Here is a 21,773-nt window from a genome sequence, read left to right as displayed (position 1 = left end):
CTTGGTATTGAGAAGCGTACATTTAATTAATATATATATTTATATATACAAACTTTTAAAAAATCTAAAATAAATGTTTCGGTCGAGTGCATAAGGTACAAACAATGCCTTATTAGGAAACTTATATCAAAAAAATAAACTTTTAAAAAGTGCGTCGTAAAACTTAGCAAAGCTGGAAATTTAGCTTTCCCTTTTAGTTTTGGATGCACAAGTTCTATTCCAATCTACTTCGATACATGTGGATTGAAGTGTATACATAATACACATGTATCTTCGATCCACATGTGTCATGTGTCGGAGTGGATCTAAAAGGGACTCAGTTTAATTCTATTTCAATTCACTTCAACACATGTGGATTGAGATGAATACATACGACCTAAATATACTTTGTCGGTATTAACATTTAAAACATAAGTAAACTGAAAATACGCCGGATTTGTCTATGAATGCCATACAAGAGTTTGTCGATTCCTCACAAAGAATAGACTCTGCGTTTCATTTCCAATGAATTGCCAGGACAGTTAACACCATGGGTGGTGAAGCCCCAGCAGCCGGTGGCCCGCTGCCCTCTGCTCCGCATCCCCTCACCCTCCGGGTTTTATTTGCCCCCTTCCCTGTCTTATTTTTTTCTTGTGCCCACGCCAACGCCACTATTTGAGGCTGCTGAACATGGTTTCAGCCTTAATGATTTAGCAAGTTCGTGGGCTGTTGTAGGGGTTAGTAGACTTTGTGCTAGGTTGTGTCCTTTGTTGCATTTTCTGACTTTGGTTGGCACACTATGCCTTAAATAGTGCCTTCAAGCATGGTTTCTGCGACTGATAAGCTGGCTGGTGCTGTTTTGTTGTGAGAGAAAAAACACGGTACCATGGCTGATAAACTAGCCTGATAAGTTCGATTTAAGGCTGGACAGGTGAGCAGCATAAGAGAAAAGGTTATCGAGAAGAGAGAAAACTTGTTCGGGATGGTAGACACGAGGAAAGAAATAGGCAAGAACGATTCAAAACCAATTATTATTATTTTTTGGCAAATTTTTCTACAAGACGTCTAATTTCAATGAAATCGACTGTTTCATACCGGCAACTCTAATATTTGCGAGGTACCATTATGAAATCGTGGTAGTTTACCAGAAGAAATGCTATTTAATTTAAGGGTGATGGCAACATTTTGGGGTTAAATGCTATTTAATTTAGGTGCCCATATCAGCTAGGCTGAGGCGGACACATATCTTGGGCTAAAATCCTACTAAGTGATAAAGAAGATAAGCTACGCACTCCACCTAATTAAAGCTACGAACGCTTAGATCGATCGGTACAAGAGCTGAAGAGCATTCAATTTCTTTCTTTTCCCCCTACGAAGAAAGTTTAATAAAGTTCCATTCTCTACTAATACCGTACCGATACTTGCAGTCATTGTACCTAATAAAGAAAGAAAAAAGAGAAAAAAAGTGAGACTCAGTTTGCTCTAACCAATACACACACTCTCACTCAATTACAACTTTTTTCTTGAAACAATGTCACTCAATTACAACTCATAGTCACCTATCGACCTTTTGTTTCAACGGACTTGTTAGCGTCCGGACGCTGCTCGCACAGGGAGCAAGCGAACGGCTAGTGTGTCATGCTCGCGAGCGAGCGCACCAACAGTGGGCCCGCGCCGCCCCGAACGTTGCCCACGCCGCCCGAACGTCGTCCGCGCCGCCATCTGCTTCCCACGCGCATCCCATGTACAACACCCGATCTACTTTTGAAACATCCAGATGTAACAGTTGCAACATACAAAAAAACACAGATGAAACACTTGAAACAAACGTCTGAAACACTTGCGAAAACGCCTAAAAAATATTTGAAAACCATTGCAAACATATACAACATCCTGATGAAACACTTGCAAACATACGTATGAAACACTTGAAACATATGCGTGCAACATGCATGCATATGTAACATCTAGATCCACTTTTGCAACATCTAGATAAACAGCTTGCAACATTCATCTAGAATAGATGAAACATTTGAGATATACACTTGAAACATACATGCATAACCATTACAACATGTGTAGCATCCTGATCTACTTTTGCAACATCGATATGCAACGCTTGCAACATGCCTCTCAAACTTCTGAAACATTTTGAATTGTACATTTGCAATATGCATTGTATCCCGGTGCGGCCTCCTCCGCTGTGTTCATCGGGGCGCCGGAGCGTCGCAGCCGTAGCAAGAGGCGAGGCCAGAGGGCTTCCGCACCATGACCCGACGCTTCTCCTTCCGTTGGTGGTGTTGTGAGCGTCGTTGGGCGGGCGCGGAACAGAAATAGGCTTAGCGGTAGGAGCAGTAGGTTGAGCGGGTATCTATTATATATATTAATACAACAGTGCTAAAAGGAGCCTTCATATTTGCGGCAAGGGTCAAAAAAATTACTGAGATTAATCAGAAATAGGATAAAAATATGCACCGTTGGATTTTATGATGATCTAATGGTCTAGATTAACTTGAGAAATCCAACGAGCTAATACCGAAGAATCCATATCGAATACGAGTTAATATATGTAGCTAGATTTGTTAACCGAAGAATCCATATCAAATATGAGTTAATATATAGCTAAAGTTGGAAACCAAAAATATGAAAATTTAATTTGATTTCCATACAATTAGTTCCATGAGAACTATAACAAAAGGAAACTTATTATGATTTGTGTTGTTGGCTTGATAATTCGACCTTGCTTTAGACAAGGGAAAAAAGCCACATGTATCAGTTTTTTTATTTTGAGAAACAGCCACATGTACTAGTTAATAATAACTAATATAATAAAGGAAGGAATGACCCAGAATGTGTGTTTTTTGTGCTGTTCTTATTGCGGTGATTTTTTTTAAAAAATTTCTAATGTTGCAACGCATATATAGTACATAAACCCTATTAAGAAATAATCTTGGACTTGTTCGCTTCAAGTTCAGGTTGTGGTTTCACCCATTCTCAAAGTCGGTAGCAGCATGTGTAAATTTTCTTACCTTTTTTTTGAAAAAAAATCTCGCACTCATACCACAGGAGCATGTAGCTACAGATTTATATCAAAGCTTATATGATATAAGCCTCGAAAACTATTTCCATGCCTTTTTCTTTTTAGAGGAACAACTACTCCCATGCCTAAACGAGCCCATGTTTAAGGAAGGAAGACAGCTACGGAGCCTAGGAGATCCATTGCAGCCCGCATTCTGACTGTTTCCTATTGTTCCAATCTTAAAGGCCCATATACGTCTCATGTCTCGGAAGCCCACGAGAAGTCCGAGAACTTAGCGGCAGAGCATGGTAGGACGCTTCGTTTAGCACCACCTCGCCAGCCGAAGCTGGATGCGCTGCGAGCTCCCGCTATAAGACGAGCGCCCCGGGCACCCTAGCTCCATACTTACCTGGACGGGGTCGACGGGCGATCACGAAGGCCCGTGGCCTAGGTCAGTGGCCCGCATCGCACTTGGCGGGTGCGCTGGTTTACCATCTCCCCAAGTGGGAGAGTGGACGTCATAATTTGTGGTAGAGGGGGTACGCGTTCGCGCGGCCCCTGCCAATTTCAAAGAATTAAACTTTGGTCCCCGGGCTCAGATAAACAGGTAAACTTTTGGCCCTGAGTGGTTTCTTGTTCGCGGCTCTGCGGGCGGGATCAGATAGAGCGCAAATAAACTTGGTATTGAGAAGCGTACATTTAATTAATATATATATTTATATATACAAACTTTTAAAAAATCTAAAATAGATGTTTCGGTCGAGTGCATAAGGTACAAACAATGCCTTATTAGGAAACTTATATCAAAAAAATAAACTTTTAAAAAGTGCGTCGTAAAACTTAGCAAAGCTGGAAATTTAGCTTTCCCTTTTAGTTTTGGATGCACAAGTTCTATTCCAATCTACTTCGATACATGTGGATTGAAGTGTATACATAATACACATGTATCTTCGATCCACATGTGTCATGTGTCGGAGTGGATCTAAAAGGGACTCAGTTTAATTCTATTTCAATTCACTTCAACACATGTGGATTGAGATGAATACATACGACCTAAATATACTTTGTCGGTATTAACATTTAAAACATAAGTAAACTGAAAATACGCCGGATTTGTCTATGAATGCCATACAAGAGTTTGTCGATTCCTCACAAAGAATAGACTCTGCGTTTCATTTCCAATGAATTGCCAGGATAGTTAACACCATGGGTGGTGAAGCCCCAGCAGCCGGTGGCCCGCTGCCCTCTGCTCCGCATCCCCTCACCCTCCGGGTTTTATTTGCCCCCTTCCCTGTCTTATTTTTTTCTTGTGCCCACGCCAACGCCACTATTTGAGGCTGCTGAACATGGTTTCAGCCTTAATGATTTAGCAAGTTCGTGGGCTGTTGTAGGGGTTAGTAGACTTTGTGCTAGGTTGTGTCCTTTGTTGCATTTTCTGACTTTGGTTGGCACACTATGCCTTAAATAGTGCCTTCAAGCATGGTTTCTGCGACTGATAAGCTGGCTGGTGCTGTTTTGTTGTGAGAGAAAAAACACGGTACCATGGCTGATAAACTAGCCTGATAAGTTCGATTTAAGGCTGGACAGGTGAGCAGCATAAGAGAAAAGGTTATCGAGAAGAGAGAAAACTTGTTCGGGATGGTAGACACGAGGAAAGAAATAGGCAAGAACGATTCAAAACCAATTATTATTATTTTTTGGCAAATTTTTCTACAAGACATCTAATTTCAATGAAATCGACTGTTTCATACCGGCAACTCTAATATTTGCGAGGTACCATTATGAAATCGTGGTAGTTTACCAGAAGAAATGCTATTTAATTTAAGGGTGATGGCAACATTTTGGGGTTAAATGCTATTTAATTTAGGTGCCCATATCAGCTAGGCTGAGGCGGACACATATCTTGGGCTAAAATCCTACTAAGTGATAAAGAAGATAAGCTACGCACTCCACCTAATTAAAGCTACGAACGCTTAGATCGATCGGTACAAGAGCTGAAGAGCATTCAATTTCTTTCTTTTCCCCCTACGAAGAAAGTTTAATAAAGTTCCATTCTCTACTAATACCGTACCGATACTTGCAGTCATTGTACCTAATAAAGAAAGAAAAAAGAGAAAAAAAGTGAGACTCAGTTTGCTCTAACCAATACACACACTCTCACTCAATTACAACTTTTTTCTTGAAACAATGTCACTCAATTACAACTCATAGTCACCTATCGACCTTTTGTTTCAACGGACTTGTTAGCGTCCGGACGCTGCTCGCACAGGGAGCAAGCGAACGGCTAGTGTGTCATGCTCGCGAGCGAGCGCACCAACAGTGGGCCCGCGCCGCCCCGAACGTTGCCCACGCCGCCCGAACGTCGTCCGCGCCGCCATCTGCTTCCCACGCGCATCCCATGTACAACACCCGATCTACTTTTGAAACATCCAGATGTAACAGTTGCAACATACAAAAAAACACAGATGAAACACTTGAAACAAACGTCTGAAACACTTGCGAAAACGCCTAAAAAATATTTGAAAACCATTGCAAACATATACAACATCCTGATGAAACACTTGCAAACATACGTATGAAACACTTGAAACATATGCGTGCAACATGCATGCATATGTAACATCTAGATCCACTTTTGCAACATCTAGATAAACAGCTTGCAACATTCATCTAGAATAGATGAAACATTTGAGATATACACTTGAAACATACATGCATAACCATTACAACATGTGTAGCATCCTGATCTACTTTTGCAACATCGATATGCAACGCTTGCAACATGCCTCTCAAACTTCTGAAACATTTTGAATTGTACATTTGCAATATGCATTGTATCCCGGTGCGGCCTCCTCCGCTGTGTTCATCGGGGCGCCGGAGCGTCGCAGCCGTAGCAAGAGGCGAGGCCAGAGGGCTTCCGCACCATGACCCGACGCTTCTCCTTCCGTTGGTGGTGTTGTGAGCGTCGTTGGGCGGGCGCGGAACAGAAATAGGCTTAGCGGTAGGAGCAGTAGGTTGAGCGGGTATCTATTATATATATTAATACAACAGTGCTAAAAGGAGCCTTCATATTTGCGGCAAGGGTCAAAAAAATTACTGAGATTAATCAGAAATAGGATAAAAATATGCACCGTTGGATTTTATGATGATCTAATGGTCTAGATTAACTTGAGAAATCCAACGAGCTAATACCGAAGAATCCATATCGAATACGAGTTAATATATGTAGCTAGATTTGTTAACCGAAGAATCCATATCAAATATGAGTTAATATATAGCTAAAGTTGGAAACCAAAAATATGAAAATTTAATTTGATTTCCATACAATTAGTTCCATGAGAACTATAACAAAAGGAAACTTATTATGATTTGTGTTGTTGGCTTGATAATTCGACCTTGCTTTAGACAAGGGAAAAAAGCCACATGTATCAGTTTTTTTATTTTGAGAAACAGCCACATGTACTAGTTAATAATAACTAATATAATAAAGGAAGGAATGACCCAGAATGTGTGTTTTTTGTGCTGTTCTTATTGCGGTGATTTTTTTAAAAAAATTTCTAATGTTGCAACGCATATATAGTACATAAACCCTATTAAGAAATAATCTTGGACTTGTTCGCTTCAAGTTCAGGTTGTGGTTTCACCCATTCTCAAAGTCGGTAGCAGCATGTGTAAATTTTCTTACCTTTTTTTTGAAAAAAAATCTCGCACTCATACCACAGGAGCATGTAGCTACAGATTTATATCAAAGCTTATATGATATAAGCCTCGAAAACTATTTCCATGCCTTTTTCTTTTTAGAGGAACAACTACTCCCATGCCTAAACGAGCCCATGTTTAAGGAAGGAAGACAGCTACGGAGCCTAGGAGATCCATTGCAGCCCGCATTCTGACTGTTTCCTATTGTTCCAATCTTAAAGGCCCATATACGTCTCATGTCTCGGAAGCCCACGAGAAGTCCGAGAACTTAGCGGCAGAGCATGGTAGGACGCTTCGTTTAGCACCACCTCGCCAGCCGAAGCTGGATGCGCTGCGAGCTCCCGCTATAAGACGAGCGCCCCGGGCACCCTAGCTCCATACTTACCTGGACGGGGTCGACGGGCGATCACGAAGGCCCGTGGCCTAGGTCAGTGGCCCGCATCGCACTTGGCGGGTGCGCTGGTTTACCATCTCCCCAAGTGGGAGAGTGGACGTCATAATTTGTGGTAGAGGGGGTACGCGTTCGCGCGGCCCCTGCCAATTTCAAAGAATTAAACTTTGGTCCCCGGGCTCAGATAAACAGGTAAACTTTTGGCCCTGAGTGGTTTCTTGTTCGCGGCTCTGCGGGCGGGATCAGATAGAGCGCAAATAAACTTGGTATTGAGAAGCGTACATTTAATTAATATATATATTTATATATACAAACTTTTAAAAAATCTAAAATAGATGTTTCGGTCGAGTGCATAAGGTACAAACAATGCCTTATTAGGAAACTTATATCAAAAAATAAACTTTTAAAAAGTGCGTCGTAAAACTTAGCAAAGCTGGAAATTTAGCTTTCCCTTTTAGTTTTGGATGCACAAGTTCTATTCCAATCTACTTCGATACATGTGGATTGAAGTGTATACATAATACACATGTATCTTCGATCCACATGTGTCATGTGTCGGAGTGGATCTAAAAGGGACTCAGTTTAATTCTATTTCAATTCACTTCAACACATGTGGATTGAGATGAATACATACGACCTAAATATACTTTGTCGGTATTAACATTTAAAACATAAGTAAACTGAAAATACGCCGGATTTGTCTATGAATGCCATACAAGAGTTTGTCGATTCCTCACAAAGAATAGACTCTGCGTTTCATTTCCAATGAATTGCCAGGATAGTTAACACCATGGGTGGTGAAGCCCCAGCAGCCGGTGGCCCGCTGCCCTCTGCTCCGCATCCCCTCACCCTCCGGGTTTTATTTGCCCCCTTCCCTGTCTTATTTTTTTCTTGTGTCCACGCCAACGCCACTATTTGAGGCTGCTGAACATGGTTTCAGCCTTAATGATTTAGCAAGTTCGTGGGCTGTTGTAGGGGTTAGTAGACTTTGTGCTAGGTTGTGTCCTTTGTTGCATTTTCTGACTTTGGTTGGCACACTATGCCTTAAATAGTGCCTTCAAGCATGGTTTCTGCGACTGATAAGCTGGCTGGTGCTGTTTTGTTGTGAGAGAAAAAACACGGTACCATGGCTGATAAACTAGCCTGATAAGTTCGATTTAAGGCTGGACAGGTGAGCAGCATAAGAGAAAAGGTTATCGAGAAGAGAGAAAACTTGTTCGGGATGGTAGACACGAGGAAAGAAATAGGCAAGAACGATTCAAAACCAATTATTATTATTTTTTGGCAAATTTTTCTACAAGACGTCTAATTTCAATGAAATCGACTGTTTCATACCGGCAACTCTAATATTTGCGAGGTACCATTATGAAATCGTGGTAGTTTACCAGAAGAAATGCTATTTAATTTAAGGGTGATGGCAACATTTTGGGGTTAAATGCTATTTAATTTAGGTGCCCATATCAGCTAGGCTGAGGCGGACACATATCTTGGGCTAAAATCCTACTAAGTGATAAAGAAGATAAGCTACGCACTCCACCTAATTAAAGCTACGAACGCTTAGATCGATCGGTACAAGAGCTGAAGAGCATTCAATTTCTTTCTTTTCCCCCTACGAAGAAAGTTTAATAAAGTTCCATTCTCTACTAATACCGTACCGATACTTGCAGTCATTGTACCTAATAAAGAAGAAAAAAGAGAAAAAAAGTGAGACTCAGTTTGCTCTAACCAATACACACACTCTCACTCAATTACAACTTTTTTCTTGAAACAATGTCACTCAATTACAACTCATAGTCACCTATCGACCTTTTGTTTCAACGGACTTGTTAGCGTCCGGACGCTGCTCGCACAGGGAGCAAGCGAACGGCTAGTGTGTCATGCTCGCGAGCGAGCGCACCAACAGTGGGCCCGCGCCGCCCCGAACGTTGCCCACGCCGCCCGAACGTCGTCCGCGCCGCCATCTGCTTCCCACGCGCATCCCATGTACAACACCCGATCTACTTTTGAAACATCCAGATGTAACAGTTGCAACATACAAAAAAACACAGATGAAACACTTGAAACAAACGTCTGAAACACTTGCGAAAACGCCTAAAAAATATTTGAAAACCATTGCAAACATATACAACATCCTGATGAAACACTTGCAAACATACGTATGAAACACTTGAAACATATGCGTGCAACATGCATGCATATGTAACATCTAGATCCACTTTTGCAACATCTAGATAAACAGCTTGCAACATTCATCTAGAATAGATGAAACATTTGAGATATACACTTGAAACATACATGCATAACCATTACAACATGTGTAGCATCCTGATCTACTTTTGCAACATCGATATGCAACGCTTGCAACATGCCTCTCAAACTTCTGAAACATTTTGAATTGTACATTTGCAATATGCATTGTATCCCGGTGCGGCCTCCTCCGCTGTGTTCATCGGGGCGCCGGAGCGTCGCAGCCGTAGCAAGAGGCGAGGCCAGAGGGCTTCCGCACCATGACCCGACGCTTCTCCTTCCGTTGGTGGTGTTGTGAGCGTCGTTGGGCGGGCGCGGAACAGAAATAGGCTTAGCGGTAGGAGCAGTAGGTTGAGCGGGTATCTATTATATATATTAATACAACAGTGCTAAAAGGAGCCTTCATATTTGCGGCAAGGGTCAAAAAAATTACTGAGATTAATCAGAAATAGGATAAAAATATGCACCGTTGGATTTTATGATGATCTAATGGTCTAGATTAACTTGAGAAATCCAACGAGCTAATACCGAAGAATCCATATCGAATACGAGTTAATATATGTAGCTAGATTTGTTAACCGAAGAATCCATATCAAATATGAGTTAATATATAGCTAAAGTTGGAAACCAAAAATATGAAAATTTAATTTGATTTCCATACAATTAGTTCCATGAGAACTATAACAAAAGGAAACTTATTATGATTTGTGTTGTTGGCTTGATAATTCGACCTTGCTTTAGACAAGGGAAAAAAGCCACATGTATCAGTTTTTTTATTTTGAGAAACAGCCACATGTACTAGTTAATAATAACTAATATAATAAAGGAAGGAATGACCCAGAATGTGTGTTTTTTGTGCTGTTCTTATTGCGGTGATTTTTTTTAAAAAATTTCTAATGTTGCAACGCATATATAGTACATAAACCCTATTAAGAAATAATCTTGGACTTGTTCGCTTCAAGTTCAGGTTGTGGTTTCACCCATTCTCAAAGTCGGTAGCAGCATGTGTAAATTTTCTTACCTTTTTTTTGAAAAAAAATCTCGCACTCATACCACAGGAGCATGTAGCTACAGATTTATATCAAAGCTTATATGATATAAGCCTCGAAAACTATTTCCATGCCTTTTTCTTTTTAGAGGAACAACTACTCCCATGCCTAACCGAGCCCATGTTTAAGGAAGGAAGACAGCTACGGAGCCTAGGAGATCCATTGCAGCCCGCATTCTGACTGTTTCCTATTGTTCCAATCTTAAAGGCCCATATACGTCTCATGTCTCGGAAGCCCACGAGAAGTCCGAGAAACTTAGCGGCAGAGCATGGTAGGACGCTTCGTTTAGCACCACCTCGCCAGCCGAAGCTGGATGCGCTGCGAGCTCCCGCTATAAGACGAGCGCCCCGGGCACCCTAGCTCCATACTTACCTGGACGGGGTCGACGGGCGATCACGAAGGCCCGTGGCCTAGGTCAGTGGCCCGCATCGCACTTGGCGGGTGCGCTGGTTTACCATCTCCCCAAGTGGGAGAGTGGACGTCATAATTTGTGGTAGAGGGGGTACGCGTTCGCGCGGCCCCTGCCAATTTCAAAGAATTAAACTTTGGTCCCCGGGCTCAGATAAACAGGTAAACTTTTGGCCCTGAGTGGTTTCTTGTTCGCGGCTCTGCGGGCGGGATCAGATAGAGCGCAAATAAACTTGGTATTGAGAAGCGTACATTTAATTAATATATATATTTATATATACAAACTTTTAAAAAATCTAAAATAGATGTTTCGGTCGAGTGCATAAGGTACAAACAATGCCTTATTAGGAAACTTATATCAAAAAAATAAACTTTTAAAAAGTGCGTCGTAAACTTAGCAAAGCTGGAAATTTAGCTTTCCCTTTTAGTTTTGGATGCACAAGTTTCTATTCCAATCTACTTCGATACATGTGGATTGAAGTGTATACATAATACACATGTATCTTCGATCCACATGTGTCATGTGTCGGAGTGGATCTAAAAGGGACTCAGTTTAATTCTATTTCAATTCACTTCAACACATGTGGATTGAGATGAATACATACGACCTAAATATACTTTGTCGGTATTAACATTTAAAACATAAGTAAACTGAAAATACGCCGGATTTGTCTATGAATGCCATACAAGAGTTTGTCGATTCCTCACAAAGAATAGACTCTGCGTTTCATTTCCAATGAATTGCCAGGATAGTTAACACCATGGGTGGTGAAGCCCCAGCAGCCGGTGGCCCGCTGCCCTCTGCTCCGCATCCCCTCACCCTCCGGGTTTTATTTGCCCCCTTCCCTGTCTTATTTTTTTCTTGTGCCCACGCCAACGCCACTATTTGAGGCTGCTGAACATGGTTTCAGCCTTAATGATTTAGCAAGTTCGTGGGCTGTTGTAGGGGTTAGTAGACTTTGTGCTAGGTTGTGTCCTTTGTTGCATTTTCTGACTTTGGTTGGCACACTATGCCTTAAATAGTGCCTTCAAGCATGGTTTCTGCGACTGATAAGCTGGCTGGTGCTGTTTTGTTGTGAGAGAAAAAAACACGGTACCATGGCTGATAAACTAGCCTGATAAGTTCGATTTAAGGCTGGACAGGTGAGCAGCATAAGAGAAAAGGTTATCGAGAAGAGAGAAAACTTGTTCGGGATGGTAGACACGAGGAAAGAAATAGGCAAGAACGATTCAAAACCAATTATTATTATTTTTTGGCAAATTTTTCTACAAGACATCTAATTTCAATGAAATCGACTGTTTCATACCGGCAACTCTAATATTTGCGAGGTACCATTATGAAATCGTGGTAGTTTACCAGAAGAAATGCTATTTAATTTAAGGGTGATGGCAACATTTTGGGGTTAAATGCTATTTAATTTAGGTGCCCATATCAGCTAGGCTGAGGCGGACACATATCTTGGGCTAAAATCCTACTAAGTGATAAAGAAGATAAGCTACGCACTCCACCTAATTAAAGCTACGAACGCTTAGATCGATCGGTACAAGAGCTGAAGAGCATTCAATTTCTTTCTTTTCCCCCTACGAAGAAAGTTTAATAAAGTTCCATTCTCTACTAATACCGTACCGATACTTGCAGTCATTGTACCTAATAAAGAAAGAAAAAAGAGAAAAAAGTGAGACTCAGTTTGCTCTAACCAATACACACACTCTCACTCAATTACAACTTTTTTCTTGAAACAATGTCACTCAATTACAACTCATAGTCACCTATCGACCTTTTGTTTCAACGGACTTGTTAGCGTCCGGACGCTGCTCGCACAGGGAGCAAGCGAACGGCTAGTGTGTCATGCTCGCGAGCGAGCGCACCAACAGTGGGCCCGCGCCGCCCCGAACGTTGCCCACGCCGCCCGAACGTCGTCCGCGCCGCCATCTGCTTCCCACGCGCATCCCATGTACAACACCCGATCTACTTTTGAAACATCCAGATGTAACAGTTGCAACATACAAAAAACACAGATGAAACACTTGAAACAACGTCTGAAACACTTGCGAAAACGCCTAAAAATATTTGAAAACCATTGCAAACATATACAACATCCTGATGAAACACTTGCAAACATACGTATGAAACACTTGAAACATATGCGTTGCAACATGCATGCATATGTAACATCTAGATCCACTTTTGCAACATCTAGATAAACAGCTTGCAACATTCATCTAGAATAGATGAAACATTTGAGATATACACTTGAAACATACATGCATAACCATTACAACATGTGTAGCATCCTGATCTACTTTTGCAACATCGATATGCAACGCTTGCAACATGCCTCTCAAACTTCTGAAACATTTTGAATTGTACATTTGCAATATGCATTGTATCCCGGTGCGGCCTCCTCCGCTGTGTTCATCGGGGCGCCGGAGCGTCGCAGCCGTAGCAAGAGGCGAGGCCAGAGGGCTTCCGCACCATGACCCGACGCTTCTCCTTCCGTTGGTGGTGTTGTGAGCGTCGTTGGGCGGGCGCGGAACAGAAATAGGCTTAGCGGTAGGAGCAGTAGGTTGAGCGGGTATCTATTATATATATTAATACAACAGTGCTAAAAGGAGCCTTCATATTTGCGGCAAGGGTCAAAAAAATTACTGAGATTAATCAGAAATAGGATAAAAATATGCACCGTTGGATTTTATGATGATCTAATGGTCTAGATTAACTTGAGAAATCCAACGAGCTAATACCGAAGAATCCATATCGAATACGAGTTAATATATGTAGCTAGATTTGTTAACCGAAGAATCCATATCAAATATGAGTTAATATATAGCTAAAGTTGGAAACCAAAAATATGAAAATTTAATTTGATTTCCATACAATTAGTTCCATGAGAACTATAACAAAAGGAAACTTATTATGATTTGTGTTGTTGGCTTGATAATTCGACCTTGCTTTAGACAAGGGAAAAAAGCCACATGTATCAGTTTTTTTATTTTGAGAAACAGCCACATGTACTAGTTAATAATAACTAATATAATAAAGGAAGGAATGACCCAGAATGTGTGTTTTTTGTGCTGTTCTTATTGCGGTGATTTTTTTAAAAAAATTTCTAATGTTGCAACGCATATATAGTACATAAACCCTATTAAGAAATAATCTTGGACTTGTTCGCTTCAAGTTCAGGTTGTGGTTTCACCCATTCTCAAAGTCGGTAGCAGCATGTGTAAATTTTCTTACCTTTTTTTTGAAAAAAAATCTCGCACTCATACCACAGGAGCATGTAGCTACAGATTTATATCAAAGCTTATATGATATAAGCCTCGAAAACTATTTCCATGCCTTTTTCTTTTTAGAGGAACAACTACTCCCATGCCTAAACGAGCCCATGTTTAAGGAAGGAAGACAGCTACGGAGCCTAGGAGATCCATTGCAGCCCGCATTCTGACTGTTTCCTATTGTTCCAATCTTAAAGGCCCATATACGTCTCATGTCTCGGAAGCCCACGAGAAGTCCGAGAACTTAGCGGCAGAGCATGGTAGGACGCTTCGTTTAGCACCACCTCGCCAGCCGAAGCTGGATGCGCTGCGAGCTCCCGCTATAAGACGAGCGCCCCGGGCACCCTAGCTCCATACTTACCTGGACGGGGTCGACGGGCGATCACGAAGGCCCGTGGCCTAGGTCAGTGGCCCGCATCGCACTTGGCGGGTGCGCTGGTTTACCATCTCCCCAAGTGGGAGAGTGGACGTCATAATTTGTGGTAGAGGGGGTACGCGTTCGCGCGGGCCCCTGCCAATTTCAAAGAATTAAACTTTGGTCCCCGGGCTCAGATAAACAGGTAAACTTTTGGCCCTGAGTGGTTTCTTGTTCGCGGCTCTGCGGGCGGGATCAGATAGAGCGCAAATAAACTTGGTATTGAGAAGCGTACATTTAATTAATATATATATTTATATATACAAACTTTTAAAAAATCTAAAATAGATGTTTCGGTCGAGTGCATAAGGTACAAACAATGCCTTATTAGGAAACTTATATCAAAAAAATAAACTTTTAAAAAGTGCGTCGTAAAACTTAGCAAAGCTGGAAATTTAGCTTTCCCTTTTAGTTTTGGATGCACAAGTTCTATTCCAATCTACTTCGATACATGTGGATTGAAGTGTATACATAATACACATGTATCTTCGATCCACATGTGTCATGTGTCGGAGTGGATCTAAAAGGGACTCAGTTTAATTCTATTTCAATTCACTTCAACACATGTGGATTGAGATGAATACATACGACCTAAATATACTTTGTCGGTATTAACATTTAAAACATAAGTAAACTGAAAATACGCCGGATTTGTCTATGAATGCCATACAAGAGTTTGTCGATTCCTCACAAAGAATAGACTCTGCGTTTCATTTCCAATGAATTGCCAGGATAGTTAACACCATGGGTGGTGAAGCCCCAGCAGCCGGTGGCCCGCTGCCCTCTGCTCCGCATCCCCTCACCCTCCGGGTTTTATTTGCCCCCTTCCCTGTCTTATTTTTTTCTTGTGTCCACGCCAACGCCACTATTTGAGGCTGCTGAACATGGTTTCAGCCTTAATGATTTAGCAAGTTCGTGGGCTGTTGTAGGGGTTAGTAGACTTTGTGCTAGGTTGTGTCCTTTGTTGCATTTTCTGACTTTGGTTGGCACACTATGCCTTAAATAGTGCCTTCAAGCATGGTTTCTGCGACTGATAAGCTGGCTGGTGCTGTTTTGTTGTGAGAGAAAAAACACGGTACCATGGCTGATAAACTAGCCTGATAAGTTCGATTTAAGGCTGGACAGGTGAGCAGCATAAGAGAAAAGGTTATCGAGAAGAGAGAAAACTTGTTCGGGATGGTAGACACGAGGAAAGAAATAGGCAAGAACGATTCAAAACCAATTATTATTATTTTTTGGCAAATTTTTCTACAAGACGTCTAATTTCAATGAAATCGACTGTTTCATACCGGCAACTCTAATATTTGCGATGGTACCATTATGAAATCGTGGTAGTTTACCAGAAGAAATGCTATTTAATTTAAGGGTGATGGCAACATTTTGGGGTTAAATGCTATTTAATTTAGGTGCCCATATCAGCTAGGCTGAGGCGGACACATATCTTGGGCTAAAATCCTACTAAGTGATAAAGAAGATAAGCTACGCACTCCACCTAATTAAAGCTACGAACGCTTAGATCGATCGGTACAAGAGCTGAAGAGCATTCAATTTCTTTCTTTTCCCCCTACGAAGAAAGTTTAATAAAGTTCCATTCTCTACTAATACCGTACCGATACTTGCAGTCATTGTACCTAATAAAGAAAGAAAAAAGAGAAAAAAAGTGAGACTCAGTTTGCTCTAACCAATACACACACTCTCACTCAATTACAACTTTTTTCTTGAAACAATGTCACTCAATTACAACTCATAGTCACCTATCGACCTTTTGTTTCAACGGACTTGTTAGCGTCCGGACGCTGCTCGCACAGGGAGCAAGCGAACGGCTAGTGTGTCATGCTCGCGAGCGAGCGCACCAACAGTGGGCCCGCGCCGCCCCGAACGTTGCCCACGCCGCCCGAACGTCGTCCGCGCCGCCATCTGCTTCCCACGCGCATCCCATGTACAACACCCGATCTACTTTTGAAACATCCAGATGTAACAGTTGCAACATACAAAAAAACACAGATGAAACACTTGAAACAAACGTCTGAAACACTTGCGAAAACGCCTAAAAAATATTTGAAAACCATTGCAAACATATACAACATCCTGATGAAACACTTGCAAACATACGTATGAAACACTTGAAACATATGCGTGCAACATGCATGCATATGTAACATCTAGATCCACTTTTGCAACATCTAGATAAACAGCTTGCAACATTCATCTAGAATAGATGAAACATTTGAGATATACACTTGAAACATACATGCATAACCATTACAACATGTGTAGCATCCTGATCTACTTTTGCAACATCGATATGCAACGCTTGCAACATGCCTCTCAAACTTCTGAAACATTTTGAATTGTACATTTGCAATATGCATTGTATCCCGGTGCGGCCTCCTCCGCTGTGTTCATCGGGGCGCCGGAGCGTCGCAGCCGTAGCAAGAGGCGAGGCCAGAGGGCTTCCGCACCATGACCCGACGCTTCTCCTTCCGTTGGTGGTGTTGTGAGCGTCGTTGGGCGGGCGCGGAACAGAAATAGGCTTAGCGGTAGGAGCAGTAGGTTGAGCGGGTATCTATTATATATATTAATACAACAGTGCTAAAAGGAGCCTTCATATTTGCGGCAAGGGTCAAAAAAATTACTGAGATTAATCAGAAATAGGATAAAAATATGCACCGTTGGATTTTATGATGATCTAATGGTCTAGATTAACTTGAGAAATCCAACGAGCTAATACCGAAGAATCCATATCGAATACGAGTTAATATATGTAGCTAGATTTGTTAACCGAAGAATCCATATCAAATATGAGTTAATATATAGCTAAAGTTGGAAACCAAAAATATGAAAATTTAATTTGATTTCCATACAATTAGTTCCATGAGAACTATAACAAAAGGAAACTTATTATGATTTGTGTTGTTGGCTTGATAATTCGACCTTGCTTTAGACAAGGGAAAAAAGCCACATGTATCAGTTTTTTTATTTTGAGAAACAGCCACATGTACTAGTTAATAATAACTAATATAATAAAGGAAGGAATGACCCAGAATGTGTGTTTTTTGTGCTGTTCTTATTGCGGTGATTTTTTTAAAAAAATTTCTAATGTTGCAACGCATATATAGTACATAAACCCTATTAAGAAATAATCTTGGACTTGTTCGCTTCAAGTTCAGGTTGTGGTTTCACCCATTCTCAAAGTCGGTAGCAGCATGTGTAAATTTTCTTACCTTTTTTTTGAAAAAAAATCTCGCACTCATACCACAGGAGCATGTAGCTACAGATTTATATCAAAGCTTATATGATATAAGCCTCGAAAACTATTTCCATGCCTTTTTCTTTTTAGAGGAACAACTACTCCCATGCCTAACCGAGCCCATGTTTAAGGAAGGAAGACAGCTACGGAGCCTAGGAGATCCATTGCAGCCCGCATTCTGACTGTTTCCTATTGTTCCAATCTTAAAGGCCCATATACGTCTCATGTCTCGGAAGCCCACGAGAAGTCCGAGAACTTAGCGGCAGAGCATGGTAGGACGCTTCGTTTAGCACCACCTCGCCAGCCGAAGCTGGATGCGCTGCGAGCTCCCGCTATAAGACGAGCGCCCCGGGCACCCTAGCTCCATACTTACCTGGACGGGGTCGACGGGCGATCACGAAGGCCCGTGGCCTAGGTCAGTGGCCCGCATCGCACTTGGCGGGTGCGCTGGTTTACCATCTCCCCAAGTGGGAGAGTGGACGTCATAATTTGTGGTAGAGGGGGTACGCGTTCGCGCGGCCCCTGCCAATTTCAAAGAATTAAACTTTGGTCCCCGGGCTCAGATAAACAGGTAAACTTTTGGCCCTGAGTGGTTTCTTGTTCGCGGCTCTGCGGGCGGGATCAGATAGAGCGCAAATAAACTTGGTATTGAGAAGCGTACATTTAATTAATATATATATTTATATATACAAACTTTTAAAAAATCTAAAATAGATGTTTCGGTCGAGTGCATAAGGTACAAACAATGCCTTATTAGGAAACTTATATCAAAAAAATAAACTTTTAAAAAGTGCGTCGTAAAACTTAGCAAAGCTGGAAATTTAGCTTTCCCTTTTAGTTTTGGATGCACAAGTTCTATTCCAATCTACTTCGATACATGTGGATTGAAGTGTATACATAATACACATGTATCTTCGATCCACATGTGTCATGTGTCGGAGTGGATCTAAAAGGGACTCAGTTTAATTCTATTTCAATTCACTTCAACACATGTGGATTGAGATGAATACATACGACCTAAATATACTTTGTCGGTATTAACATTTAAAACATAAGTAAACTGAAAATACGCCGGATTTGTCTATGAATGCCATACAAGAGTTTGTCGATTCCTCACAAAGAATAGACTCTGCGTTTCATTTCCAATGAATTGCCAGGATAGTTAACACCATGGGTGGTGAAGCCCCAGCAGCCGGTGGCCCGCTGCCCTCTGCTCCGCATCCCCTCACCCTCCGGGTTTTATTTGCCCCCTTCCCTGTCTTATTTTTTTCTTGTGCCCACGCCAACGCCACTATTTGAGGCTGCTGAACATGGTTTCAGCCTTAATGATTTAGCAAGTTCGTGGGCTGTTGTAGGGGTTAGTAGACTTTGTGCTAGGTTGTGTCCTTTGTTGCATTTTCTGACTTTGGTTGGCACACTATGCCTTAAATAGTGCCTTCAAGCATGGTTTCTGCGACTGATAAGCTGGCTGGTGCTGTTTTGTTGTGAGAGAAAAAACACGGTACCATGGCTGATAAACTAGCCTGATAAGTTCGATTTAAGGCTGGACAGGTGAGCAGCATAAGAGAAAAGGTTATCGAGAAGAGAGAAAACTTGTTCGGGATGGTAGACACGAGGAAAGAAATAGGCAAGAACGATTCAAAACCAATTATTATTATTTTTTGGCAAATTTTTCTACAAGACGTCTAATTTCAATGAAATCGACTGTTTCATACCGGCAACTCTAATATTTGCGAGGTACCATTATGAAATCGTGGTAGTTTACCAGAAGAAATGCTATTTAATTTAAGGGTGATGGCAACATTTTGGGGTTAAATGCTATTTAATTTAGGTGCCCATATCAGCTAGGCTGAGGCGGACACATATCTTGGGCTAAAATCCTACTAAGTGATAAAGAAGATAAGCTACGCACTCCACCTAATTAAAGCTACGAACGCTTAGATCGATCGGTACAAGAGCTGAAGAGCATTCAATTTCTTTCTTTTCCCCCTACGAAGAAAGTTTAATAAAGTTCCATTCTCTACTAATACCGTACCGATACTTGCAGTCATTGTACCTAATAAAGAAAGAAAAAAGAGAAAAAAAGTGAGACTCAGTTTGCTCTAACCAATACACACACTCTCACTCAATTACAACTTTTTTCTTGAAACAATGTCACTCAATTACAACTCATAGTCACCTATCGACCTTTTGTTTCAACGGACTTGTTAGCGTCCGGACGCTGCTCGCACAGGGAGCAAGCGAACGGCTAGTGTGTCATGCTCGCGAGCGAGCGCACCAACAGTGGGCCCGCGCCGCCCCGAACGTTGCCCACGCCGCCCGAACGTCGTCCGCGCCGCCATCTGCTTCCCACGCGCATCCCATGTACAACACCCGATCTACTTTTGAAACATCCAGATGTAACAGTTGCAACATACAAAAAAACACAGATGAAACACTTGAAACAAACGTCTGAAACACTTGCGAAAACGCCTAAAAAATATTTGAAAACCATTGCAAACATATACAACATCCTGATGAAACACTTGCAAACATACGTATGAAACACTTGAAACATATGCGTGCAACATGCATGCATATGTAACATCTAGATCCACTTTTGCAACATCTAGATAAACAGCTTGCAACATTCATCTAGAATAGATGAAACATTTGAGATATACACTTGAAACATACATGCATAACCATTACAACATGTGTAGCATCCTGATCTACTTTTGCAACATCGATATGCAACGCTTGCAACATGCCTCTCAAACTTCTGAAACATTTTGAATTGTACATTTGCAATATGCATTGTATCCCGGTGCGGCCTCCTCCGCTGTGTTCATCGGGGCGCCGGAGCGTCGCAGCCGTAGCAAGAGGCGAGGCCAGAGGGCTTCCGCACCATGACCCGACGCTTCTCCTTCCGTTGGTGGTGTTGTGAGCGTCGTTGGGCGGGCGCGGAACAGAAATAGGCTTAGCGGTAGGAGCAGTAGGTTGAGCGGGTATCTATTATATATATTAATACAACAGTGCTAAAAGGAGCCTTCATATTTGCGGCAAGGGTCAAAAAAATTACTGAGATTAATCAGAAATAGGATAAAAATATGCACCGTTGGATTTTATGATGATCTAATGGTCTAGATTAACTTGAGAAATCCAACGAGCTAATACCGAAGAATCCATATCGAATACGAGTTAATATATGTAGCTAGATTTGTTAACCGAAGAATCCATATCAAATATGAGTTAATATATAGCTAAAGTTGGAAACCAAAAATATGAAAATTTAATTTGATTTCCATACAATTAGTTCCATGAGAACTATAACAAAAGGAAACTTATTATGATTTGTGTTGTTGGCTTGATAATTCGACCTTGCTTTAGACAAGGGAAAAAAGCCACATGTATCAGTTTTTTTATTTTGAGAAACAGCCACATGTACTAGTTAATAATAACTAATATAATAAAGGAAGGAATGACCCAGAATGTGTGTTTTTTGTGCTGTTCTTATTGCGGTGATTTTTTTAAAAAAATTTCTAATGTTGCAACGCATATATAGTACATAAACCCTATTAAGAAATAATCTTGGACTTGTTCGCTTCAAGTTCAGGTTGTGGTTTCACCCATTCTCAAAGTCGGTAGCAGCATGTGTAAATTTTCTTACCTTTTTTTTGAAAAAAAATCTCGCACTCATACCACAGGAGCATGTAGCTACAGATTTATATCAAAGCTTATATGATATAAGCCTCGAAAACTATTTCCATGCCTTTTTCTTTTTAGAGGAACAACTACTCCCATGCCTAACCGAGCCCATGTTTAAGGAAGGAAGACAGCTACGGAGCCTAGGAGATCCATTGCAGCCCGCATTCTGACTGTTTCCTATTGTTCCAATCTTAAAGGCCCATATACGTCTCATGTCTCGGAAGCCCACGAGAAGTCCGAGAACTTAGCGGCAGAGCATGGTAGGACGCTTCGTTTAGCACCACCTCGCCAGCCGAAGCTGGATGCGCTGCGAGCTCCCGCTATAAGACGAGCGCCCCGGGCACCCTAGCTCC

At 41.5% G+C, this 21,773-nt stretch overlaps 5 non-coding genes across 5 annotated transcripts; all 5 read left to right on the top strand.

Moving 5' to 3' along the window:
- Positions 1-3,399: 3,399 nt before the first annotated feature.
- LOC136519210 (U1 spliceosomal RNA) lies at positions 3,400-3,559 on the top strand. Its single transcript, XR_010774770.1, has one exon. It is a non-coding gene; the product is annotated as a U1 spliceosomal RNA (small nuclear RNA).
- Positions 3,560-7,074: 3,515 nt separating this feature from the next.
- LOC136519199 (U1 spliceosomal RNA) lies at positions 7,075-7,234 on the top strand. The gene has a single exon (XR_010774759.1). It is a non-coding gene; the product is annotated as a U1 spliceosomal RNA (small nuclear RNA).
- A 3,514-nt stretch (positions 7,235-10,748) lies between these two features.
- Positions 10,749-10,908, top strand: LOC136519187 (U1 spliceosomal RNA). The gene has a single exon (XR_010774748.1). It is a non-coding gene; the product is annotated as a U1 spliceosomal RNA (small nuclear RNA).
- A 3,513-nt stretch (positions 10,909-14,421) lies between these two features.
- LOC136519341 (U1 spliceosomal RNA) lies at positions 14,422-14,582 on the top strand. The gene has a single exon (XR_010774893.1). It is a non-coding gene; the product is annotated as a U1 spliceosomal RNA (small nuclear RNA).
- Positions 14,583-18,098: 3,516 nt separating this feature from the next.
- LOC136519175 (U1 spliceosomal RNA) lies at positions 18,099-18,258 on the top strand. Its single transcript, XR_010774737.1, has one exon. It is a non-coding gene; the product is annotated as a U1 spliceosomal RNA (small nuclear RNA).
- Positions 18,259-21,773: the final 3,515 nt, after the last annotated feature.

The sequence above is a fragment of the Miscanthus floridulus genome, chromosome 17 (assembly GCF_019320115.1).
Source record: "Miscanthus floridulus cultivar M001 chromosome 17, ASM1932011v1, whole genome shotgun sequence".
In the NCBI taxonomy this organism is placed as follows: Eukaryota; Viridiplantae; Streptophyta; class Magnoliopsida; order Poales; family Poaceae; genus Miscanthus; species Miscanthus floridulus.
Note: the sequence above shows the minus strand (reverse complement) of the source record. Positions and strands in the feature narration are given on the sequence as shown.